This window comes from Nipponia nippon, unplaced genomic scaffold (genome assembly GCF_047370975.1).
Source record: "Nipponia nippon isolate SJK-2023a ecotype South Korea unplaced genomic scaffold, ASM4737097v1 scaffold_5, whole genome shotgun sequence".
Taxonomy (NCBI): domain Eukaryota; kingdom Metazoa; phylum Chordata; class Aves; order Pelecaniformes; family Threskiornithidae; genus Nipponia; species Nipponia nippon.
The window spans coordinates 88798371-88825645 of NW_028262369.1; the positions used below are offsets into that span (position 1 = coordinate 88798371).

A 27275-nucleotide genomic window follows, 5' to 3' on the forward strand; every position below is an offset into this window, starting at 1 on the left:
ATAACCACCAGCTGATCCGCCCAAAATATGAAGCTGCTCATGTCTGAGTGAGAGTTGTCTAAACCTGGCCATTCTCATAAAAATCAACATTTCCATACTGCCCCAGTCTTCTATGCACTGAAGTCAAGATGCTAAAGAAGCACAAAGAGTTTTTCTACCCTCTTTCTGCACAAATTTCTCTTCTTATTAGGTTGCTTATTCAGCCTGTACAGAAAAGTTAAAGTCCAAGAACTGCTGCAGTTTTATTTAAATAAAGATTTTTTTTTTTTTTTTTTAAGAAAATGTATCATAATTTAGACAGAGATGTGACTGGTATGCTTTTAATCTTAAAATATGTTCTATACAGCTATAACTTAAGGGTTTTGTGCTTATTTTCAGAGTACACTTAGCTAAGAAAAATCTGCAGAATGGCAATTTTGAGAAAAAAAAATGGAAGGAAGAACTCCAACACCACAATATTTGTAACACGAAACAGCTTTTTTATAACCAGAGTGTGACCCTGCTTTTTAAAGGGAAAAGCATCAGTTATAAAAAGAAGGTGATGCTTGGTGAATTTCCTAATGGATATAGGATGATTAGGACAGTGGGCAACATGAAATACTACATGTACTGCGCTACACTCACTTTTAAGGAAATGGTTCAGTTGCACCTTTTTATCAAAGGAAAATAAACAGAGACAAAAGAACATGCATATTTGAATCCCACACTGGTATAAAGTTGTGTTTGCTTCAGTATAGGCGAGTAGGGGGTAGGGGTATCGATTTCTTTTTCCAAAAAAACACTTGAATGCAATTTTTAACAATTAAAACAGTCAAAGTAAAAATGAGTTGAGAGGGCATGTACAATGCAGAAAGCAGGAGCTAGAAGGAAGCAGTAGCCTGTCAAGCCAATTACTTGTCTAAGCCCTTGTTTTCCCCTCACCACCTTTTTCCCAAATCCAACTAATAGGGAAAAACATCAAACAACCAACAGCCAGTATCCCCACTGAAAGATTGGTATCTTCTATAGAGTTCGGCTGCGATGGTATTCATGTTCCTTTAAGCCTCTGTTTGAACAATGTCACTATGGAAACAGATCTATGATGCCCTGCACCTTATCAGGCCTTCTCTATTTAAATTCTTTTCTTGCATTTTCAACAAAGCCACTCACTGAACCTCAACTAATCCAAGGTTCTGTTAGGGGTGAGGTTTTCGTCCCCGTCCCCCCCTTCACTACCCTGTCTCTTCCAAAGGGTTCTCTCCCCCACTAATGCCATCTGACAAGTTTTGTTTGACTCTCACCTCTTCAGTTCCTAGCTCAAAAATATTATGGCTGTATTTATTGGCAAACAGATTCTATAGTTTTTATCCACACCCCACACCCCCCCCCCAGTGACATAGTTTTCAATGAAAATTCCACTCATTCAACAGCAACTTTTTCATTTGGGTGTTAGCTGCTAGGAATCTGCTTGCATCTACATCAGATGTGCCTGTAAGTTCTCTCTAGAGAACTCCTAGGTTAGAGGTATAAAGGGTTACATCTCTGTAATACCAACACTTTATCAGTTCCAGATGCATATGGAATCCCAAATTCTGTGTTTACAAATTCCAAATATTAGAATACGTCAGGGGAACAGAGAACAGGAGGGGAGCTGGGAAGCTTCAAGGTTACTTTATGCAAATGAAAGACGCCAAATCTGGGTTTGCCCTCACTGCACCCAAATCTGGTGCACAGGCAAGAGCCATAGCAGTGGTTTTGCAAACTAAGCAAATGCTATAGCCTCTGCAGTAGCAAGTGAAATGCATGCTATAATCCTCCACCTAAGTAGATACAAGCCAAACATTATTTAACCTTTGAGTTTTTATAATACTGCCCCAACTGTAATTTAAAGCAAGGCTACAAGAGACATCTTTAAGGGAAGTTTCTAGTATTTTCTAGTGTGGGGGGAGGTAGACTCTTATCAGCTTGCATGAGAGTTTTGTGAAGAGGAGGATGGGAGTTATAAATCAATTTTATTTTATTCACTTACTGCCTTTGATATTCTGGGTTGGCTGAGGAACCAGAAGATATGGCAACATAGTGGCCTAAGACATGCTGTGGCTCTCAGAGTTCCCAAGGTGGACTGGTATAAATACAAAGGCAATTGCGATTAACTATCCAAATGAGCTTCACAATGAAGAACTAATCAAAACCTCCTTATGACTTCCACTGGGACAAAGCAACTGTATGTACGTTGATGCTTTAAGAAAAGGTGAAACTGGAAGAAAGCATACAATTCAAACATTCCCCCTTTATATATTTAACCCCATTATTTCTAGGCTTTCATTGAGCAAGATGTCTGATGGAGGCAGGAGCAGCATGATTCACAAGCAATACTCACTGGGGTTCAGTTACTATTTCAAATGGAAATAAGAAGGACTCTTAGGAACCTCACAGGAAACCACTTTCTTTCATGTGTTGCTACTGCAAATTTACATTTTCTTTATTCTTATCAAAATATACCACCTAACCGCTTTTATGAGGTGTAAAACATGACACATTTTAGTAATGGATTTTAAGTGATATGTTCCCCGATACTTGCACAACTTATTTTGGTTTACTGAGGAACAAGTTTGAGGTACGGCCAAGGAGAGGACTTGCATACCTAAAGAAACCTTATATGTTCAGGTCCTTCAATCCAAAAAGGTAAACAATTTAACATTTTTTCCATGCATCTAACCATGAACAGCAGCCTTGTTTCCTATAGCCACACAGATCAGGAACTTGCTGTTCTATTTCAGCCCATACCCAGGAGAACCACAGCAAAGCAGGTAAGCTCCCTGCTCCCAAATGCAGCATTGCCTCCCTGGAGAGTCATGACAAATGCATGACAACAGCAACATAGGTCATAGAGAACACATTTTTCGGAGAACTCCTCAGACAGTTTATGCTAAATTCCACTGATGTTCAACAGAACATAGATACTTCTGAAAAATGCTACCTACACAAAGCAAAAAAGGTAGAGACCAAATAATACACATTCCAGCTTCATCCCCAGTGTATTAACGGGGAAATTTTTAATCTTTATTTTTGTTTATTTATTTTTAGGAACTACTAGACTTGGCACAAAATAAAGTGTTACTTTGTGTTACCCCTCACATTCTCAAACTAATCATTCTTCATAAGTCATCTCTGGCAGCTACTACTCTGCATCATCATCTCTTGCTATTGAAAGACTAAACACACTGATTTTCAGGGACTTAAAAGCTGGGATATAAAATGAGGAACTAGGAAGTACCATGCTAATTTAATTTCGTGCCACAGCTCACCTTTCACTGGGTAAGATCAGGGCATTTCCAGGGACCCTGGGCACAAGGTCATCAGTGCCTCCAACCTCCTCTTGCACAGATGGCAAAGAAGCACAGCAAGATGTCAGCTGTGCCTTTGGAGAGGAACAGTTCTAAAGCCAAAGCTGCAGTTTTGCAGCCTAATTGGGTTAACTTCCATGTGTATGTACCCTGCTGCTTCACAGAATCACAGAATCATTTAGGTTGGAAAAGACGTTTAAGATCATCGAGTCCAACCGTTAACCTAGCACTGCCAAGCCCACCACTAAACCATGTCCCTAAGCACCACATCTACCCGTCTTTTAAATACCTCCAGGGATGGGGACTCAACCACTTCCCTGGGCAGCCTGTTCCAGTGCCTGACTACCCTTTCAGTGAAGAAGTTTTTCCTAATATCCAACCTAAACCTCCCCTGGCACAACTTGAGGCCATTTCCTCTTGTCCTATTGCTTGTTCATTTTGTTTCTCACTGTAAACATCCCTCTGCTGGGTTTTAGCCCCACTCTTGATAGCATAATGTTAACAGATGTCAATCAAACAAAATCAAATAGAAAAATACTTAAATAAAACAATTCTGAGTAACAAGGGGCTGGGATAACCAGAGACATAAAAGTCATGGGCACAAAATGAACAGTGAATATATTTAGGTTAGAAATCAGAAGAATGCTTCCAATATGGCAGAGGAACAGCTTCTCACTAACTAAAGAAAGAAGCCTAAGTCCACTTAAAGATCAGAGTATGAAAGAAGTTGTATGGCACAGCTATTGTAAATAAGGCTGGACAGGCCCCTCTGGACCACTGGGTCTCGCTCGTTCCCTGCAAGGACAGTACTGGAGTCAGATACTTCTGCGTACCATGTTATCCTTTCATTATGTCATGCAGTTCCCTCTGAAATTACTGAAAGTTGTGCTTACATTTCTGAGGGCAGAGCTGGGCAATTTGCCTTTAGCCTCATACCACTGAATACACTTCCCTTCCTCCCTCCCTGTCCACAGCTTTAAGAATTAAGCTGGGAACATAAATCTCTATGTCAGATTTCCTTGGTTTAGACAGACTAAGCCAAGACGCTCCCTGCCTCTCTCAAACATCTATAGCAATGGACCCATTTTGGAGTAATTTCTTCTCCTATGGAAGACACCAGCCAATGACATTGATACGTATTTTCTCTCCACATTAATTCAATTTTGTAATACAAACTAGAGCAAGACTTTGGTTGCTTCTGTATTCTTCAGGCTGCTGTGGGTCCTCAGAAGACGACCAAAGTGGTGAAATGAATTTGGAACACTGGTTTTCCTCGAAAGCTTTCTCACAGAAAGCTTTAGTGATCCTTCCACTAGAGATTGCTCACCAGACAGTTGCCATTAATTACTGCATGGGAACATTTGGCCAGATACACACAAGACACAAATCACGCATTAGGGATTTAGTTGGTTTAGTGCTATGGCAGAAGTTGGCTTTCTCCCATTGTGTCTTGTATGCATCATTTTAAATCCCTGTGGCATTTTTACTGGCCTGGCTGTAGACCGAAGCAGGTAGGACTCAGTAGTGAAGCTGATGAAGGACAGGTCACAAACTGAATTTAAGTGAAGTAGATAAGTGGAGCTGTGCCAAAACCATGAGCCTCTCCCTGCTACGCTGCATGCTACCAACCTAAAGGCTGTAGCAAGTTTAAACCCACCACTAAACCTGTGTCTAAATGAAAGCCTCTATTTCACGGTCTAGAAGAAAATTAATTCGATGATTAAGAGAAAAACAGAGTTACAGCCTTGTTGGCGCAAGCAGTAGTAGAACCAGCTGCCAGTCCTCTTGGAATGAGGAGGCATCTTGCAATAAGAACCACATTTTCTGTAAGGAATCTCAGAGAACATTACTAGCAAGTTGTCTCTAACGTCTCAGATTTATAGCATGGCCTGGCTCAGAACCACTGCAATTTCAGAGCTTCCTCGCAACAAAAACTGTTATTAAAGTTTGAAACTCTGGCCAAGGCTTTTATTCCTATAGCAGTTTATTATCTGCCTCTCTTCTAGTGCTAAAAGTCCAACAGTACAATGGTCTCTCTAGGTTATATGTTAAAACATGTGCAATAACAGTTCAGAGCTACAGCATCCACCTTCCAATAAAGCACTTTCTGTGCAAGCCACCAGGGGCATGTGGGGTCCTGAGGTCAGCAAAACAAATCATCTCATTCCACCTTGATATCTTCTGACATTAAAAGAGATCAACAGATAAGAAAGGAAGAAAATTGTGCCCTAGCATGTCCATAGGTTGAATAATGCATTTATGTGGATGTAGTGTGAAACAGTAATGCAATGAAGGTGGAAAAAAAAAAATCCAGGGAATTTTCCATCTCATTCCTTATAAGTTACGATGCACAAAATGTATGTACACTACTGTTTGCACAGAGAACAGCTCATCTAGACACAGCTGAACTGGTTTTAAAATGAGTTAGTGATGGTGAAACAGCACAGCTTGCAAATCCCGCCAAGAAAGTAAGCTAATTTTCAGTTTATTAGGATAGGGACTTCCCACTGAATCCAGCTCCTTTCCCTTCAGAGAAATGAAACATTTTTCTAGGAGTGAAAGAACTCAGATCCAAGGGAGGAACTGCACTGTGACACTCCCAATCTCCCAGCTGATTCTTCTGCCCAACAAGTCTTCACTTTATATATTGATATATGGAAGAAATCCCCTTGTAAGGAAAAGGAGATTAGAGGTTAATCTTTGCTTTAACAATAAAAGTAAGAAGCCACTTCACAAACCATTTCAGTCTCATGGGTTAAATGGAACCAGCTGTACATGTGGCCATCGTGAAAACAAAACAGTGTGTCACTAAAAAGAAGCTATTTTGTGGTGGCACAGAAAAGTGGATAGGACACTACACTGTTGTCACAAAGGGACAAGGAGGAAGGTTAGAAGGGACAGTTCAGTCATTTATTCTGACTCACTGGATACTGCCAGCAATTCAGTTTAACCCTTTCACATCTATGTTGAGACTGATTTGTGCTACCTGGGTGAAGCACTAAATACAGGAAGACAATTTCTAAACAGTGGTGTCTCAAGAATTTCTAACAGCTGCTGCCTGCTGCATTGACTGAACTCAAGTCTCTGAATTAAGTCCTGTGAAATCCAGTATTTGCCCCAAGAAACATGTGTGGGATTATCCCATAGATTCCACATGCACAGGATACATCCAGCTTCAAAAGACAGCTGACTGAAGGAAGAACAGGTATTACAGGGCTTTTAAGTCTCTGCAAGCAATATAGATATCATATCCTTTTACTATATTACTCTATAGACTCCAATAAATCTACAGAATTCAGCTTACCACAAGGCTACTGTTTTTCAGAGTGACTGACCCAATGACTGGTATTTATTTGCTGAGACAAGCTCCATTAAAAAAAAAATCCACACTATTCCCCCTCATCACCACAAAGATGACATCTGGTTGCCAATCTGCCTGCCAGGAAACCATCTGGAAACAATATCAATACCACAATCTATAGGCATCCCTCCAATGCATTAATCAGGTCATCAGAGTTCAATAACCAACAGCATCTTTAAGAACTGGAAAGGATAAAGCTGTGGTAATAAGGCACAGTCAAGATCAATCCCCAGGGCCTAGTTAGTTCTTCCTCTCCTTTGGTGGTTTTTTTTTCCCCCCTTTTTTTCTTTAAAAAGCATACAACATCAGCATTTTTTCGCCCAGTGTTTGGGTTTAAATTTACCATTTCAGAGAACTTCGAAGGGCAAGCAAGGCCTCTCAGTTTGACGCACACACATGTAATGGAAAATGTCTACTGCCTCACTGAAGCAAATGCAAGTCCTTTCACATAGGACCCAGGAAAGAGTCACAGACTTCTGCCTTGACAGTAGAGTTATCCATATAAACCCTTAAAAAGGCATTTAAAAAGTCTGGGGAGAATTAAATGGGGCATGACAATGATTTGGAGATTGGGAAAAATATATTAAAAAAATATAAATATACACATATACATTTATTGTAGCCAAAAAATGTGCAAAGTTCAGTTTAAGATGGTTACAAGGTTTCTCACACAGAGCAGAAGTACTTTCAGAGGGAGACTAGCAGTACCAGATGCTAAAGTTATCTCTGAGAAAGACATACCAAAACCCAAGGGCTAGACTGAAGCTGCAGAAATCTAAATTTGAGAGTGCCTTTCTTCTAAAGCATGAGAAAAGGTAACAAATCAGAAAAAAACATGTTGCATGCGATTTTGGTCTCCTATCTTTCTTTCTCAATTGAAAAAACAGGTGATTTTCTAGGAGATATGTTTTAACAACGCAAGTTATCGAGTATGTTATAAGACCAATGAAAAGACACACACTTCTGAAAAGCAGAAGCACAGCGAATCCCCCTAGATTAAAGAAACAAACAAATCACAAACTATTCAGTTTTATCAGTTCAGTACAGCTCTCTGTAAAAAATACATATATATATATAAATCACTGCACTGGAAGTAAGCAGCTGTTCATTATCTTGGACAAAACTCTTTGGGGGCAGTGACAGGGTCTTCCTCAGTGTTTGCACAGCAACTGGCATAACACAACTCAAAGTTAATTGTTGTACTATGTGACTCCATATTACAAAAGGGAGCAGCCAGCCCTTGTTCTGAATTTAAGTTAACCAGAACTGTTCAAAATAACAGCATTAAGTCCTGACAATGAACCTAAACTCGGGTTTTGTTTTCACAAGTTGAGATTCAATATTTGGTATAGAGTTCAAAGCTTTTTATTTTTCTAGTAAGCTTTTTTTTTTTTTTTTTTTTTTTTTTTAGTTTCCAGAAGTCTGTCTCCTATAAGCTTGGAAACTTTGCAGAGCAGCTTTCCTATAAAGCATGTTCAGGTTCTCTCATTTGAAGATGGAAGAGAGTGAATAACTTTGTCATCCGGAAGGGGCAAGGTACAGGGAGTCCATGTAATAAGTTTAAAGGGTGATTTTTTATCTTATTTATTTTTCAGGCTACAAACTTCCAAAGGTAGCTAGTAGTAGCTTCATGTTCAGTCTATAAGCATCTAAAAATCTTCTTGGTCTGCAAATGGGGTGGAATAGCTATGGATAATAAGAAGTCAGAGTTAACCTCTGAAAACTGTTTTTACATTGAGTCTCTCGTGGAAGAAATTAATATTTTAGCTTGCCACTATATTAATTACATATTTTTGAGCTAATTAATCCAGCTGTGCCAACAGAACTAATATTAATGCAAGGTCAGTGCAAAATCTTACATTAGAGACTCACAGAGAATTGGGCTAAAAAATTCAAAGAGCTCCAGAAATTCTGCATATGAAGCATGGAGTTTAAAGGTAAGAACTTAAATATCTGATAACACCTAAACATTCTCGTGGGTACACTTGCATTTATAAGTGACTTTTCTGTTTGTATTTTTTTTCCCCCAGTACATTAAGCTAAATCTAGTCTAAGCCTACGCTATAGGTAATACAAGTTTTATTCACTGAACTCTTAAGTTGATTTTAGTTAGAATAAGACAACTTTGCATTCAGACATGGAACCAGAAGATTCACCTTGCTTACCTTTTTTCAGGCCTTAGAGAAGTCCTTTCAAACTCCTTTCCCTCTGATACTTCTTTGTAAAGTGTTTTGAAACCTAGTGAGGAAAGTAGTAAGAACTATGTATTTGACCATGCCATTTGTAAAGCATTCTAGTAGAAATCCTGCAAATAATTCACATTAATGAATTTTACAGTTAGAAAAATACATATATTAATATGCTGTTGAAATTATTGATACCTAAATATCAGACAAGTGAAGTCTGGCTGGAGTAGCTACATAAACCTACCAGTCCAACTGTAAAGTAGAAAAGTATATTTAGATAACAAGCAAAATCTTTCTGAAGCCTGGCACTGAGAACAATTCCACAGCTAAATACCTCCCCAGAAGCTGATGATCACAAAAGATCCTGACAGCCACTGAAGTTTCATTTGATAAGAAATCACTCAAGAGAATGGATTAGTCAGATACAGGACTGTAAGAAGTCTTCTGTATTGTGAAGTCCAGTTCCTCTTTATTACACGCAACTCTTTCACTTAACATCATTTCCCTTGCACATATTACATGGAAATGATGAAGTACAGGTTTTCACCACAGATGTTACCCCAGTCAGCTTTGATGAAGAAATTGCTCTGGACAATTTCACTTTCTTTTTTTTTTTTGCAGTAACTTTTAAAGTATACAACTCTGCTTCATTATTTAGCTTCTCATATATTGGGGAACTCCTGCAACTCATCAGCAAAGTCATCACACAGAGACAGCGTGTACATTTCCAACAGCTTTCTGGTCCAGCCAGATACTGGTCCAGTAGGCTTCAATATAAGACCTTCAACAACAAAGCACAGACACAGACAAGCTCTGCAATTTTAGGTGTTTCTACTTACAGAATGCAGCGTGACTGCTACAGCAGGGGACTAGACGTGGCCTAGAAAAACAACTAAAGACTTCAGTCCTATGCTTCTAGTAAAAAGAATATATGTGACTTGACTAATATAGTGCAAAGAGAGCACAGTACTAGGTTTATTCAGATATCTAGGTGTTATTGGTTAATACTAGCTTTGACTAGCTAAGCAATATTAATCAACAATAACTCGCTTGCATATCTGTTCCAGTGCTGGATTGCATCTGCAAAAGCAGCCCTTCGAAGTGCATCTGTAGAGAATAAACTTCTGCACTGCTCCTTCGAGTGCATGTGCATGCTTTATGGCAGGACAGTCTTCCTGTAACTGCACACTTCAGCTCTTGTAAACAAGTCCACAGACCTCTCATATAATCACAGAGTATTCTCCTTCAGGTTTTTTCCATGTCTGCAAAACTGGAAAAGCAAGGCTATCTTCTTCCTGGACGTTTTAAGTGCAGGGCTTTTGAATTATATGAAATCCTGGGCTAGAATATGTATAAGTGCAAAGTTTTAATCATCACTGCATATACTGTGTGTATGCAAAAGGTAATATATGTAGCTCCATTAGCACCCGGAACAGCTTCATGCCCAGCTTGTGCCTCTCGGTTTTAATAGATGGCTTCCACAGAGTATTACAATACTAATAGCTGCCGTATATCGACAACACATGAGGACGTTCAGAAATACTCAGTGTTTCCCAGATGGAAAAGAAAGGGACAATATAGTATCAGTCATTATTCTAGATCCATATACAGTTCTCCAGTGGAAGAGAGACTTCTAAGTATAGGTTACAATGCAAAACAGAGAAAGCTATAAAGGCTACCTGTTAGGTAACACAAAGAATGGCACTGATACTAAGGGTCACCAAACAAAAGCAGTGTACAGATATTCAATTTTAAGAAAGGGAACTATATAAGGATGTGGCAAGAAAGAAGGAGGACACTAAAAAGGAGCAGTTCAAAAAGCAAGAAGCCTCAGGGAGAGTTAGGAGAGTATTGTAGGCCATAGGTCAGCTCTTAGAAAATGGATTGCTTAAGTAAAGACAGGGAAGCCCATAAAACATGGCAAGTCAAATGTAAGCAGGAAATTAAGAGGGCTAAAAGGCAATCCAAAAAGTGCCTGCAAACAAAGATCATGGTGCTAGTAAACAGCTCTTTAAATATATCAACAACAGGAAGCCAGCTAGGAAAGCAGCTGAACTGCGAGATGACAAAGATGTAAGAGGGGCACATGGGGATGATAAAGCTGTAGCAGAGAAGCTCAGTGAATTCTTTACATCAGTCTTTACTGCTGAAATCTTTGGGGAGATTTCCACATCCATTTCACTCTCTTGCAAATCTGGCAGAGGAGCCAGATCAATCTGAAGTAAATTCAGGAAATACTAGACCAAACAAGGAATTGAGATGTTAATAAATCACTGGGACAGAACAATGTTCACACAAGTTCTCAAGAAATTCAAATGTGAATTGGAAGGACCAGTAGCCGAGGTGTTAAGCCAGCATTATAGAGAGCCTCTGTACTGCAGAAGTCGCAGATGCTGCCTGCATAACTCCCAGCTCCAGGAAGGGCTGCGTAGGGGAACCTGGGAACCACACTTCATTCACAGTAAGAGGGAGCACATTAGAAAGAATAAGCAAGCAAAGGATAGAGCTTAACAGACACTTCTTAAGATGGAGAGGAATCAGCAGCGCAATCCCTGGAATCAGTGCTAGGACTGGTGTTACTCAGCATGTTCATCAATGACAAAACTAACTGATTGGGAAAAAAGTTGGCAGGTAGACTTTAGCATAGATAAATTTCAAGTAATTCATCTAGGCAATACCAGCTCTAACCGTTCCTACTCAGAAGCTGGAGCCACCCTTAATAGTTCTCTGAAGTCAGTGGCTCAGGGGTCATCAGTAATCAAAAAAGCTGGCAAAATACAGGGCATCATCAGAAAGAGAGCAAGACAGGGCATTTCTGCCACTTCACACAGCCTGAGCGCTCCCATAACTTGAGCATTGTGATCTGCTCTCCACAAACCAAGGAGGACATTGTAATGTTAGAGGGGTGCAGAAAAGGGCAACCAAATGGAAACAGAGCAGATACTTTACATGGAGAGATTAAAAAGGCTAGGACTCCTCAGCTTGGAGAGAAGGCGGCTGAGGGTAGATATGATTAGGTGTAACAAAAAACCCATGAGCTGCTAAATGCAGAACCATTATTTGCCAAATCCTACACCACTAGAACACGGCGGTACTCACTGAAACTAGCAATAAACCCATTTAAATAGAAAATACTTGTTTACCCAGCAGGTTACAAGCTTCTGGAACTTGCTGTCACACCAGGCTGTGAAGGCAAAGTATGTCCACGGGTTCAAAAAGGGATTAAACAAACTACTGGACAACAGGTCCATAAACATACACTTAAAGGACTAAACAAGTACATATCCTCTAATATTCTTAACACAAGAGCCATGGAAGCTGGAGAGGTAGGGAGAGAAGTGGATCTCAAAAACAGCTGTTGAAGAATCTTCTGTTAACTTGTCGGACACAATGTTGGGCTAACTTGAACGCTGAGGCAGTTTTAATGTTATTCATTTTTTAGGTAAACTCAGCATTCCCACGCATCGTACCGCTTCCTGAGGATAAGCAATAACCAAGATTCATCAGGGCTTCAGAAAAGGACCTCCTGCTACTGTGACAAGACTAGAATTCATTGCAGGGTTTAATACAAGAATATTGTTTTAGAGATCTGCTTTCTGCCAACATGCTGACTACTGTCTCTTAGTATCTAATGATAATTATGCATAAACAATGCAATAAAATAAGATACACACATGGCTGGTATTCTTCCTCCTGTGCAGCTTCAGGATTAATTTTGTTATTTTATCTGGATTCTAACCACAGCAAAGGAGCAAGTTGATAGAAAGCAAACATATTCATTACATCTCATGGCAGCAGTGGGAGTGGGACAGGCACAGATACAAACAGCGAAGAATAAGAAATAAAGCAATTTAGACCAGTTACAGGTGCCAGAGTTTTAACACCCCCTGAAAGCACCTTTTACGTCTGTACACACATCCATAAGTAATTATTTTAGCAACCCAGGTAAACCAAGATTTTAATTTAATTTTCAGTTCATTACAAAGTTTCATTTCAGAAGCATTTTTTAAATGAACACCATCTTTGAAGACAGTAAGTTATTATATCTCAAAAAAAAAAAAAATTAATCAGCAAAGCTGTATTTCCTGTCTTGTAAGTGAAATACAAGCTTGGACAGAAGAAAAAAAAAAATCTCACAAGAAGTGCAATTACAGCAAGTTTGTCTTCAATACAATAAATCCTTTGTTTTGAGGTTCAATTTACAGTTTTAAAAGAAAATATTTTTGTTTGGTTCTTGGGGAAAAAAATTCTGTGCTACACAGATCAAAAATTAACAAGGTTTGACAAAGTTAACTCTTTTGCCTGCTCTTGACAGTCTGTCTCAAAACCCTATGCTTGTAATAAAACTGCCTAGAAAGGAACTAGCACTAGAAAGCTATATAGTGAATTGCGTTCACCACAGAACACATAACAGGCTGGAACAGACATGAAACACCGTGTGTTTTTCTCCTCCTTAATTTGGTGACAAGTAGGCTATGTAACTGGAGCTCCCTACACCAGTATCAATAACCATATATTGCTAATGTAATATACAGGCACCTGTCACACATAGAGGACCCTGCACAGTGTTCATGCACTGATGAGCAATCACACCAAGTCCAAAGCAGGTTACCTTAGTTGTCAAGCAAAATACAATATAATAAAAAACCAAAACAATATAATGTCAAGTAGTAAAACGTATTTACACATTTATGTTTACTTTTACCATCTCAGACAAAGCAAAAAGGATAAAGTGGTAAAGAGTTTGCAGTTAGAGGACACTTACATTAAGTCTAAGGTCAAGATCACACATATGGAGAAAGGAGTAAGGTCCACACCATTTTACCTGGAAAACGATTTGAACATCTATGACTTTCTGACCTTGCTGTTGAGATGCCATGCAAGTCGTTAACTTTTGCAGCCTCATTTTCTCAATGTCACTGCAGTCTAGTCAGGAACCGAACCCTACTTCTGTTCAAGCTAACCAGGACTACCGATTTGGTCTTCATACCTCAACCTCCACAGCTATAGCTTGGAAATACCTTGGAAAAGGAATATAACTTCAAGTTTCATATCATGCAAGACCAAAATAGATTGAATGAAAACTAAATATTTTGTTAGTCATCTGAGATGAACTAGATAATGGCACAATTTCAGGCAAAATGAAGGAGCAATACCTCTGCTGACTAAGTTTAGAAGCATTTGGAAGAAAACATATAAACCAGCCTTTTAAACAGCCACATGGACTTTTACTCTGCATAAGATGTGCTTAATTGATCAGTATTGATAAATGTTCAGGTTGATTTAAGCATGTAACTTGAGCAAAATGCCCCATCAGTTGCAATAAAGCCTTGGTCCCACAGGTCAGGGCTGAGGCAAAATGGAACAAGTGCTTTTGAGCCTGCCTGGCAGGCGTTCAGGCCAGCCATGTCTGCAGGACACAGCACAGCTCCTGCCTCCTCACCTGCCCCTCAGCGTGAGGGGATTCCCTCATGGATACTCACCGCCATCCCACAGCCACACCTTTATTCACATCTCTCACATAACGACATCGTAACCGGTGTGAGTGACAGGTTGCACGGCGGGGCAGCGGAGCGGGCCGTCAGGAGGCCGTGAGCCACCTTGAGCTGGTCCCAGCCGGTTCCCGCCAGCTCTGGCGCTGAGGGGGACCCCAGCAGGGAAAACCACCGCACGCCAGAGCCCGGCCATGGCGCCAAAACGTCTGTCAGCCAGAGAAGCGCCGCGATACAAGGTGTTAGGGAAAGAAAATGGCGGCTGCTAAGGGCTGGAGATGCTCTGTGGGGTTCTCCGTGGCAAAGGGGGCAGGGACACCCCGAGGGACAGCCTGCCTCAGCACTGCTGCGATTCTGTAACCTGCAGCGAGTGTGCAGCAAGCTGAGACTACAAGGGAAAGGGCTGAACAAGTATTTATGTAAGCAACTTCATAATTGTTTGTGGTGGTCTTGTTCCTCAGTATCTGAATCAGTGATCAGAAGTTTGTATTGATTGCCAAGAAAATAATAAAAAAAAGTTAATTCTCTGACTCAAGCCTGTTTTGCCAGCAACACAGAGGTAGGTTGGCACAAACTCTCCCGCAGGAGTACTGCGTGCTGCTAGGGCACATCCCTGAGCAGGGCTGAAGGAAGGGCAGAATGCAAACTCCACAGCTCCCCTGGGAACGCTGAAGTTCAGACTTCAAAACCCAGCAGCCTCTTCCATTCAAATGTGTTTACTCCACTCACAACCACGGACATTTTCACAGCAGCATGAAAAACTGCTGTACTGTGAACAAGAAAATGAGTAGGAAGAAGAAAGGGAAATGAAGAAGAAAATTAAATAAACCTTCTTTCACCACTCCCCCATCTGTGAGAAAGATGCACCCAGACATGTGTAGACACACAAGCCAGGATCTCTTCCTAAAAAAACTGCACAATACATGCTCAGATATTTGCTTGCCTCTTACTGATAGGAGTTCAGTCAGCACTAAATACCTCCAGCTGGTTTCAAGTTACAGCCAGGGGAAGGAGTACCATAAAATTCCTCACAGCCACCCAAACCATTACTCTTCTATTTTCTTCCATGTGGGGTCATCACACCCCCTCTGGAAAGCTTAGAGGTATGATACCACCGCAGGCATCTTCAGAGAGCGCCTGACAATGGTGTATTATGAGGCTTGTTGTAACATCCTTTCAATATTCTTAAGGTCCAGTGATTTAGAGAAGAGGGTCTTTTGTGTCTCCTGTCAGTTCCAGGAAGCTCCTGTCACTGGCATGGAGACTGCATATGGAAAAGAGCTGCTAAATAGACCAGTTAAAAGAATATAGGCCCAGTTTCGCTCCCACATTACTGAAAACCATGAATGCTGCAACTCTGTTGAGGTCAGAGGAATTGCACTGCTCTTACGTTGGGGGTAAGACACCCATACACCAGCTGTTACATTTCAAAGCCAGGGCTCCCTCTGCGATGGTCTCACAGGCTCTGCCCCAGATACACCCCCTGAGGCCACCACTCCCAGAATGTCAGCCCTTAAACAGCAGTGGCGTGTGTACAGGCAGATCCCACCAGGCTAACCCACAACAGCACCGGAATAAACTGACGCTGCACAAAACAGAAAATTTTTCTCACCTCCAAAACTAGGCTGGACTTGAACTAGTGACGGGGAGAGCTAGCAACACTTTCAGACATGAAACATTGACTTAATACCTTCCTCTTCTTCCACCAAAGGAAAGGAAAGCTTTTGATCATAAAAGATCTAAGGTAAATAACCTGAGTAAAGCAGGCCATTTTTGACAAATACCTCTCCCCTGTGTATTTTAAACACAGCCAGCTTATTGCTTCTGTTTTGTAACTTTCCCTTTGATATAATCAACAGCTTAAGACCCTACAGACAGTGGTTCCCTGACCTAGACTTTGTGAGTGCTTCTGACAGAACATACCCTCACACTCTTTCTTTAGCCAGTCAGACTGTTAATCCTTGCTCAGGAGAGATGGTCAGTGATTTTTTTTTTTTTTTTAAATTTTTTTCAAATTACACTGATTCCAAATACATGACATAAAAGATAGGAATGACAAAAGCCTTTACTTTGGTATTTAACAAACTGCTTGCATTATTATAAGGAATTAATGGAATGATATATTTATTCTGTTAAGAGACAAGCAACTTCATAACAATTAACACTGCAGAAAATATGATTATACAACTATGTACATTTTAAAATGGGGTATTAAAGCAGGCATCCTTGTTATTATTTGCACTGCATGTTTACACAGTAAATGAAATCATGACTGTCAGTTAGTAGATACAGAAAATCTCACATCCCTGTCTCACCTTGTTTGTCTATTGTTTTGCACCATGAGTATTCATCAGTTTATAGCAGTTAAGAAAACAACATCACCTTGAAATCAAATGCAACAATGTCCTGGTCAGAATTAAGAGCTGGTAGTTGTAGTTCCTTTGACTCATGCTGCCTGCAAAACACAACTCTTGCAGGCCTTAGAATCAAGCAGGAAACTTGCAATACTTCCAGGCAGATAAGAACAGCTAAGTCACAAACCAGGGATCCTTTCATTATTTGGAACATCTCAGGGTGTCTATGCCAAACCAAATACCACTGTGTCTCTCCAGCCATTCAAATCCTGATCCTCTTTGTAAGAGTATTTGCAACTCAGTCCATGGTCTCCCCATTACCCTTAATATTTTGCTTAATCCCTTAATATTTTGCTGAGGTTAACAATCAGGATAGTGATTTTTGCTACGTAGCAGCGTTTCTCACCGAAAGCTGGATTACGCTCTTTTAGACAGTATATAAAAGGTCTTGGGATGAAACTACACTCAGTCTCTTCTCCCTAGTAACAAGTGATAGGACGAGAGGAAACGGCCTCAAGCTGCGCCAGGGCAGGTTTAGGTTGGATATTAGGAAAAAATCCTTCACTGAAAGGGTGGTCAGGCAGTGGAACAGGCTGCCCAGGGAAGTGGTTGAGTCTCCATCCCTGGAGCTATTTAAAAGACGGGTAGACGTGGTGCTCAAGGACATGGCTTAGTGGTGGATTTGGCAGTGCTAGGTAACGGTTGGACTCGATCATCTTAAGGGTCTTTTCCAACCTTAACGATTCTATGATTCTACAGGCTTGGCGGTCAGATTATCCTTCACTACGCGGTTCCGGTATCATTTTGGGCACATCTTTCTGTTCGGATATCATCCTGTCGCTCTGCAAATACCCCAGATCACAAGACAGCTGAAGAGTAACAGAAGCAGTAAAAAGACAACTCAGAGCAATGGTCTTAACCTGCTGTGCAACAATTAGAAGTAAACTGCAGCGGGTGTGTAAAACAGACATACCATCACTCACTTTCCTCAGCCAGGAGGTCTGCAGCTTCAAACCACCTGTGGACGCTCAGCAATTTATCACACTTCACAAGAAGAAACTGCAAGTGATGCACATGACTCGCAAATAGAGCATCTCTTCCTTCTCCCATTGGTTATATCTTCTACTTTCAAACAGAATGCATGGTCTGTTTTAATCCTTTCCTGATGAAGAAAATAACTGAAACTGTCCCTCAGTGACAATTCTGTATCCTGTGGCACATCAGCTGCATCACAAGCCCCAAAAATGCCTTTGGCACCAAGTATCCTGTGCATGCAAAACAGCACTTCAGTCTGAATAATTAATATGCCATCAGCTGGCCATGGTTTTGGCCAGTGACTAAATTTAATCCAATTACAGCAGAGGTGATGAGGTCAAGCTGACTTACTGAAGAATCACCAGCAAGACTGTCTTCAAAACATAAGACGTCGCAGCTTGCTAGACTTATTTAGCGAGCTGACACACTGTAGTGAAGTTTAGCAATGCTCAGACTTGTTATAACAAAGGTAAGTGCCAAGAAGCTGCTTTGTGCCAGCAAGCAGAAGAGGAAAGGGATTCAGCAAGAACACACTTTGTAAAGCACACTGTAATCCTAAGCACTTAATTGCCTTTGGCAAGAGCTGCATCCCATTGCTCTCTCAGAAGTCGTTTTATCTGCAACTTGATGCTCACAGCTACAGCGATGAATGGAGTGGGGGAGGAGAAGAAACTGGGGGAACCAGTGAGAGAACTACAGCTACCAGTCTGTCTTTGCTGAACTACCAAAGCAAAATATATAAAATATCAGTATGTGCAAAGCCTGATCTGCACATCCAATGACTCTGGAGAGCTCCCGTAGAAGCAATTGAAGACTGACTCACATTCAGGCTCTTTAGTCACCTACAGAGGCAGGGAAATTTGTTGTAGAGTTACACTCCTGTATCTATACTTTAGTATTTATATAGGAGAGGCCACACTTCCAGACATTCTGAGTGAACCCATATAGGACAGTGTAAATTTGAAGGTATTGCCAGAGCTGGTGTTTCTTTTCCCTGTCTCTGCTTATAATGCACCATTCACAAATATTTTACAATATGTTAACCCCAACTCATTGTTCCCACATAAATGGAAGACTCAAAGGTAAATAATGCATCAAGTCTCTTTAATTAAATAAGGAGTTTGGGGGAGGAGTTTCTGCAGACCCTTTTAAATCTTAAAGCCTGCCAACTGGATGAACAAAAGGTAGATTAGGCTCACATGATAAAATCCCAGTAAACCTGAAAAGCCTTTGTTAATAAGTCACTAAGGGAATTTTTTTTTTTTTTTCCCCTCGCAGAATTTCTGGTCACCAGAAGTGAGAGTTAAGATTATTCGAGCGGGTTTGGTTTCCAGCAGCATTAAATGGGTATATGCCTCATGGAGCTCTAATCTCCTCATTTCTATAGAGCTCAATTCTCCTTTCATTCCCACCAAAGGAGAACCAGTTATTTCTAGCTTTTATACAGGGAGCAGCTGCTGAAACTTCAGTGGAAAAAAAAATTTTATGACATTAGTCAAGATTCACAGGCAAATTAAACTGTAATTCTGTATCAGCTTTAATAGCAACAGCAACAACAGAGGTGCAAATGTATTTTCATTTCACTTTGGTATTTCTTTCATGTAGCAGGTTGCAAATGATCCTTTTACGTTTCCATTCATAAGTTAGTGTTCAGTAGCTTGTTCATGGAGCCAAATGACATGTTAGTCTGGCAATTAGTATACTCTTCTGTTTGTAGAGAGGCTTAATGAAGACATTATTAGAGACAGACCTTGCTGTAGCACATTCAACAGACCCTTCATAATTGCTCGGGAAAGATCCAGATTTTAGCAAAACCCATAGTGTAATCACAGAAAACATAGACGACATTTAAAACTGTGATAAATTTAAAAAAAAGTCCAGAGTCCATCCTACCTGGATCCATCTGGCTTCACTAATGAATCCTTTTCAGCACTATAGATGAATCGCATCTTCTCTGCATGCAGTGCTGAAATCCAAACAGCACATGTAATCCTAATGTACATCACGGAAGCAATTCCATCAGTGAAGGGGATGAAGGCAGCTGTACAAGGCTTGCTAAGATCCTGTCTGGAACAGTGGATGCCACTGTCGTCATTCAGGCTCAGAAAAAGTTTACAAAAGTCTACTGCAACAGGTGTAGCAACATGTTTCTAGAGCAATGAAAGAAAGGACATCCTACCTTCCAATGGGAGGTTAAAAATGAATAGTTTAGCATCAAAGACAGAAGAGGGTATTAACCAGCCAAGGGAAGGGAAAAAAAAAAAAACCACAAACCCAAAAACCTTTGTTACCTCCTAACTCGTACCCGTGGAGTGAAGTTTGGAAACACTATTGAGTACAGCTGTAAACAGCAAAAGGAAACAACTGCAGCATGTTTTAGTACGAACTTGATAAGTTTATGAAGGAGAGGGGATGAGTCTTTCTGCAAAAACAGGATGAAACAGTCCAGGATCCTTTCCAGCCCATGCTCAGGCCTGAACCCAAACTACCTGGAAGAGTCCAACAACCACAGACCGTGGCTCCCAGTTCTCCAGAGTCTAACCAAAAACGTCAGCCATCTCCCTACATGGCTCTCAAACAGAGCTTCTGAGCACACTTTCCGGATTTAGACATCCACAACTCTAAGGCACAGCATTTGGAGCAGTTCTGAACTCTATTTACATCTGCATTTTGTTTTAGGAGGGCTCTGAAAGTAATTTGTAGCTGTTGGTTTATAGTCTTTCTAATACAGTGTGTTTGGCCTGCGTAAGGATATTGGTATGGATTTTGATTGACTGTAAAAATAGGATCATCACCCAGAGGAAGTCCTAATGATCTTAAAGGAGGAGTCAGGGAGAACACAAAACAGACCAAAACCTGGTGAAAAATCATGCGTCTCTTACATTTAACTTAAGCCAGTGACAATACGTAATCGCTGCTTATTTCAGACTTTATAAATTCCCTTTTAGCACTATACAAGCAAACCACCAGAATCTCACTGATTTATTTCCTTCATCTTCCTTTGCACCACGTAGCAAGGCAACGAAAGCTATGGAGAGATGCTTGCAACAGCAAAATATCAGATTTCTAACTTTCTTTGCAGCAGACCTTTTAAGATTTCCCTGCAAGACCAATAAAAATTGGGTCAGTGACATTAACTAGTGTGAGCCTCCCACATTTATATAAAATCCTAGCTGTGATGTATATTAAACCAGGCTTTTTCCTTCTGCTCGTATCTCTCTAAAAAGGTTAAATGCCATTAACATATCACACACCAGCACAGGACGTGCTGCCTGTCCTTCTAGTGACTGGTCCTCCAGTGGCAGACATTCTCCTACTACAACCAACAAAGTCACTCCCGTTACTGCTGGAGTTAACACACTTGTCCTCTAGGGTTAGAATGCAAATGCTAAGGATGAGCAAAACATAGGTGTCTTACAGAAACGTGTCCTAGTGAGCACTGTTACAAAACTGCAGCGCACGTAGTGACTAGCTGCAGAAGAACAGTATCATTTGAGAAACCAGAAAATACTGTGGATATGTGCCAGAAGAAAATTAACTATTCATGCCATCTGACAGTTATTAGTAAATATAATGCTGGTTTAAAAACAGAAAGCTCCTAAAATGCACTCTTAGAGCCTATTTCCAGGAACATCTCAGCAAATATAAAGTTGCACAGGAAGACACATACCGTATTTGGCAAATAATAATGCAAGTCATTAGGAAAAAAAAATAAAGACATGTGTGCAGGAAGTAGGGGGAGGGAGGTAGTCGTTCTGTTTGGGATTTAAAATGTGAGAGGAATTACTCCTTCCCTTGCAGCTTCACTGACAGAAATGGTATTTCCAGCACTCCACTAAGAGATGGCATCGTTTTTGAGACTCTTAGTGGGGAACACACCTTCTGCACGTCATGTAACTCCACACTCACCCTCCCGAGGGTTCAGTGCTTGGAAACCCTCAGAAGTAGGGTGTGTGGAACCAGGTATTTGCACTTACCCTCGCAGCCTTTCCCTTTGTAGAGAGCATAATCTAGGCTTCAAGACACTTTTGATTCTGCATCCTGACTCTGGGAGATACTCCTATGGATTTACCCTGCAGAAGACAAGGCTGAGGCTAAAAAGTATTTTTAAACTGTAAGAGAAGGGCAGGATTCTCTGTCTTTTCGTCCCTGGTCTCCAGCCCCTGCTAGTCTGCCATGCCACTCCCTTCCAGTCTGAGTGCAGGGAGCGGTGCCAGGCCAGAGTCCAGATGTGCACATATAGGAAAGAGGATTAAATGGCAAAGAATCCCAAAAAGCATATTGCTCCACAGTATGAAGGCAGCACGCAGAGAAGTGATTTCACCTCCTCCCCCCTGCCCCAAGTTAATGATTTTAAGCATTCATCTCCTTCCTCCATCCTTATGCAGTATGTTTAAGTGGTGCCACCAGGATTTATCCTTCTCCGAGACCCTAAGTGTGTTGTGCAACATGGTACAAATTACTCTGAGAACAGCAGAAGTTAAAAAAAAAAAATAACCCACATACATTTTGTCTGAAACGTGAAAGATGTAGATGTGCAGCGAAGGAACATTTCTACATGTGCCTCCACATATGCACCCTTATATTTGAAAGGCTCAGAAGTCCAAGGGAGAGCCAAAGAGGTGATCATTACAGCCTAGCCTATAAATGCTTGTTCTCAGCAATCCTTTGCTACCTGCCAACAGAGAACGATAAAACTATAACAAATCACACATAAAAGCTGACAAGTACTTACTACCAGGTTTGCTCGCTCTCGGGTTAATGCGCTCTGGGAGGGGAGCCGTAGGTGAGCGCTTCGCCCCGCAGGAGCCCCGCGGAGGCTCTGGCAGGGGAGGGGATGGGAGCCGCCCGCAGGACACCCGCGGCTCCGATGCTCCAAGCCCGGCATCTGCCCGCAGCCCCCGCCGCTGGGCTGGCCCGCTGCGGCGCGGTCACCGCGTCCCTCCGGAGCAGCAGGTTTCCCTCCTCCTTCTCCGCCTACTCCACCTCCACCTCCCCCTCCGGAGGATGCCCCGGTACCCCCCACCCCTGCCCGCCCCCAGGCTTCCCTCCGCGTCCCGGGGCGCAGCCGGCAGGCAGAGCCCCGCCGCTACGGGGAGCGCTGCCGGAGCCACCCCGCCGCCGAGCTCCCCCAGCCCCGGCCCGGCGCCCCCGGCCGCAGCCCACCTGCCGCTCGCCCGGCCCGGCCCGGCTCGGCTCGGCCCGGCGCCGCTGCCCCGCGCCCTCCGGCAGCGGGGGAAGCGCGGAGCCCGCGGGGGAAGCGGTGCCCGGCGGCGATACTCACTGCGGTCGGCGCGGCTGCCTTTAACTCCTTCCCTGCCCCGCCAGCGCGGGCTGGCGGCCGCCTCGGAGCCTTATTAGGCAGCGGCCGCGGGGCCGGGGGGAGCCCCGGGCCCGCCACGGCGAGCGGTGGTGGCGAGGGGGGGCCGGCAGCCGCGGACCAGCCCAGCCCAGCCCAGCCCAGCCCAGCCCAGCCCAGCCCAGCACCTGCGGAGCACCGCTCGCACAGGTGGGGTGGCTGGGTATGGGGGCCTGTATGGGGGAGTGTATAGAGCTGTGTGTGCAGGGGTGCATGAGGAGTGTATAGGGGTCCGTATGGATGCTATATGGGATGCGTACAGAAGAGCGTATAGGGATGTGGTGGCTGTATAAGGTGCATATGGGGGGCGTAGACAGTGTCTGTATAGAGACTATATGGGGTGCATGTATGGGGAAGCATAGAGGGGTGTGTTTATGGGCTTGCATGGGACGTGCATGAAATATGTATGGGATGTATACATGTTTTCTGGGGTGAGCGTGTGGCTTGCATATAGTGAAGTGCATAGAGGATGCATGTGAAGGTCTGCGTGGGACTTGGATAGGATGCCTAAGGGGTGTGTTTACAGCGGTGTGTGTATGAGTATGTATGGCGAGTGTAGAGGTCTGTACGGAGCTGCAGCCCTGCCGCCCACTACCCCGATCCCAGCAACGGGGCACTCGCCCAGGCACCCAGGGGACTGAGGGCTGCCCTCTGCCCCCACCCCAGAGCCTGGCTAGGGCTGGTGCACCGGCACATCTGCCTAGGGACGTCCAAATCTGGGGCAGGGGATTTAGTTTAATAAACCATTTACAGTTAATTGTGTTAAGTGCTAAAGTAGCGTAGAAGGAAAAGCAAATGAGAGATGGGGACAAACTGAATCCTCTTCAATACTAAGACCTTAGAACTGCTGTTTTATAATGTGGAGCTAGAGACCCCAAAGGGGAGGGGTAGGGAAATCCAGGCACATTGCCTTTTTACTCTAGTACTTCTAAAAGGTTTTATTTACACGTTTAAAAAACCCAAACAGCTGACTTTTTATCTGAAATGGATTTATAGCCAGATCATAAACACACATGGGGACAGACACGCCAAAAGCCCAGGTTCTATGGATAAAGCATTTCCTTTTTGTCATCTTGCTTTCTTCTGTGCTGCAATCAAATTATTGCTAGGTATCTTAAAATGTGGTTCAGAACTGCTACAGAAAAGGGAAAGCACAAGCCGCAGAGAACTTGCGTCCTCACCAGGCTCTGAAATACCTGTAGGGGTGATGGAGCAAACCTCAGTTCAGGCTCTAATTCTTTCCTCCCCTCACTCTGTTTCCACTCAACAGCAGTCAGCTCAGAAGAACGTGGCCAAGATAAGCAAGTCACAGCAAAGCTGTACTTTGCTGCAACAATGTCAGGAGCTGTATATTTGCAGAGACCTCAATGTTGTTCATTTTGATTCCGAGGTGAATTTTTCAGCTGTTGATAGAAGATGTGTCCTGCAACCCGAGCAGGCTGTACAAGGAGGCAGTGCAAGATGCTGCCTTTTCCTGGGATATCGTTTGTCTTACTGAGCACGTGCCTCTGCAAAGGATGAGAGCAGTTACCAGTATGAGCCCATGAAAAGTTGTAGCCATCCCTTTTGACTCTTCCTCTTCCAGGTGCAGTATAAAGTGAGTGAACTAGGAGGAACTGCTGCTCTTCAAGAGGAGGTTGTCTGCTGGCAATGATACTTTTCTTACTCCTAATTCCCTTAGATTGACTATCTGTTAGGAGCACAAGATGCTTTTCCTGTCTTAAAGGCTCTAGGACTTTGAAAAAAGATAAAAACAGACTTTTTTTTTTCTTTTTTTTTTCTTTTTTTTTTTCTTTTAAACCTGAATCACTCAAATGGGAGTCCTAAGGAAAAGTGACTTTATTTTCAGAGGTTCTGAATACCTCAGTTCTCACTGGCTCTGTTGAACATCCCTCTTCAGATTTCCTTTTCTGTGAAGTCACAACAGAGTTTCAAGGAAATTTTAAGAATATCTGTGAAGTAAAGTAAACCTATGAGTTGGTACAAATAAATTTTAAAGACAGACAGCTATTAGTCAGTTTACTTCACAGGTAATCTGGAGCCAGGTAACACTATTCATAGCATTAGCATTCAACTGTACATGGACACTGTGCTAATTACGTGCAGCCAGGCTGTTACTGCTAGGCTTTTTCCTTCTCAGTGCATCATGGTGGCATATTCTGGGCTGTACAGATGTGTTTCCATTTAGTCCAAAACAAATGGACATACACCCCTGATCTCTGCTGAAGTGCATGACTCCCTGTCCATAGTTGATTTCAAATGGCACTGCACGTGCACAGAATCCAACAGCTTCACACCCATTGGCACATGAGCTGTTAAAAGAAAGGTGCTTGTTATAGGAACATTTTCTTGCTGCAGATAAATGTTTATTTGGCATTAGAATACAGAAAGAACATGAAACCCTAGGATAGCCACACAGAGCCTTGCTTTGACCGTCTCCATGCCACAGCTGACCGAAGTCTGTACTGGCAACACCTTTTGGGAAAGAGTTTTCTTCTCAACATTTTAAAGTGTTCATTCCAAGAAGATGCTGCTCTGCATCATGCTTATGCTTTTGTTTGCTGATTTCTAGCCTAGACTTCATGAAACTCCTTTCTTGTAAATGTTCTCATGTCTTACCAGTTGGGAATTGCTGCTTTAGACAATCTTGTAATAGCATCACCGTCTCTGCTTTCAATTTAAAATGATTGCTCAGGCCTTAAACGCTCACAAAGAACAAGGCCCAGTGTTGCCAGTGAACCCACATCTGCCTTCAGCTGAGAGGGAGGAGTAGGAGACACTTGAATCGGGATGAAAGCCACTGAACTCCATAAGGAGAGCAGACGGTGCCCCTGCTGGGTTTCAAGGGATTGACTCATTCTCAGCAGAGCTCACATACTGCACTCTCTTTTTTCCTGTTTCTTTGATTGCAGAAGTCAGATCAAGAAGGAAAAAAAAAGTGAGGGATCTCCCGTCCTAGTAGAAGCCAGTATGACATAACGCTTCGTGTCCAGTCACTGTTTCTCCCTAGAGTCCTTGCTAGGACCATTTATCTTCTAATTGGGCCTTTGTCCTAGGAGCCCCTAGGATGCTAGAAGTCAACAGTGCCACTTCTTTAGATGCTGATCAAGCTCAAGGTAATGAATGTTCAGATATGACATTTAATGAATGCTGCTGGCTAGAATAATCCTGTGCATTCTTAACTGGCTGCTTGAGGGTTTTTTTAATTGTAAACATCCTTCATGCAGCTGCTCCAGGAACATGTTTAAGAAACAGCGGCTGGCTGTGTTTAAAAGATTTCAACTCATCTTGACCTACATTTAGGTTTTTGTAGCTTACAAGCCACAGTCTGTAACCAGCAAAACCCTCAGAGAGCTTATATAGCTTCTGTAGGGCAAGGCACAGGAAACAAATGAAGGATGAAGTTACCCAGCTGAAGTGTTTGGACAAGTGAGTTACTGAAGCTGAACTATAGGGTTCAGATGATTATCAGGTGATTAGGAGTACAAGGAGCAGAGCTGCATAAAGAGAGTAAAGATAACCTCTCCTTTTGCCTTATGCTTTCTTCCTGATTCATTCTCTCGATTGCAATCTGTCTGTAAAATCTTTTAGGTTCCTTTCAGGATAAAGTTCAGAAGGTGCCTAAACACAACTGCACTTTTATATGTGCTTCCTTCTCACTTAAACTTCTGCTCCAGAAATTGCTTAAATATAGTGCTTGTTCTTGATATGACCCCTTATTAAGCAGGGAAACTGGTAGATGCGTAGGAAGTAACTTTGTTGGGAAGGAACACATTCATCCATTTCCCAGAGCCAATTCTTTCTTTTATCTTTCTGGCATATGAGTGCCTGTTTTTGCAGAATGTAAGCACTCATTTTAAGAAGCAATGCAGCTTCTAGCCTCTTGAGATTAGAAGATAATCTTCTAAAAGTGAGCTGCTATAATATCTTCCCAAATCTGCAGGCAGGCTAAATTATCATCCCCCATCCTGTTTCTGCCTTTGGTGACCATGAACACAGAAAGCATTGAGAAGCCTGTGAGTTTCGTGCTGCAAATAGAGATTGAGTACCTAAGGAGGGAGGAAGCCAAGAGGTCAGACACAACGTAGTGCTAACATTGACATATAACGTTTAGGCCAGCATTAGTTCGTTCAGCTCGGGAGCAAGAAAAACGAATTGGATG

The 27275-nt window shown here is 42.2% G+C and overlaps 1 protein-coding gene across 3 annotated transcripts in view; it reads right to left on the reverse strand.

Annotated features, from left to right (window-relative positions):
* Positions 1-22992, reverse strand: part of MYLK (myosin light chain kinase) — a 219619-nt gene extending 196627 nt beyond the window's left edge. The window contains exons 1-2 of one of the 3 annotated variants that reach the window (XM_087731528.1): positions 22490-22680; positions 8853-8925 (exon numbers count right to left, since the gene is read on the reverse strand). The gene's annotated coding sequence lies outside the window, so the exon portion shown is untranslated. Of the gene's footprint in view, positions 1-8852; positions 8926-22489; positions 22681-22920 lie in introns of those variants that run through there. The other 2 variants (XM_087731529.1, XM_087731530.1) reach the window with 2 other exon arrangements.
* Positions 22993-27275: the final 4283 nt, after the last annotated feature.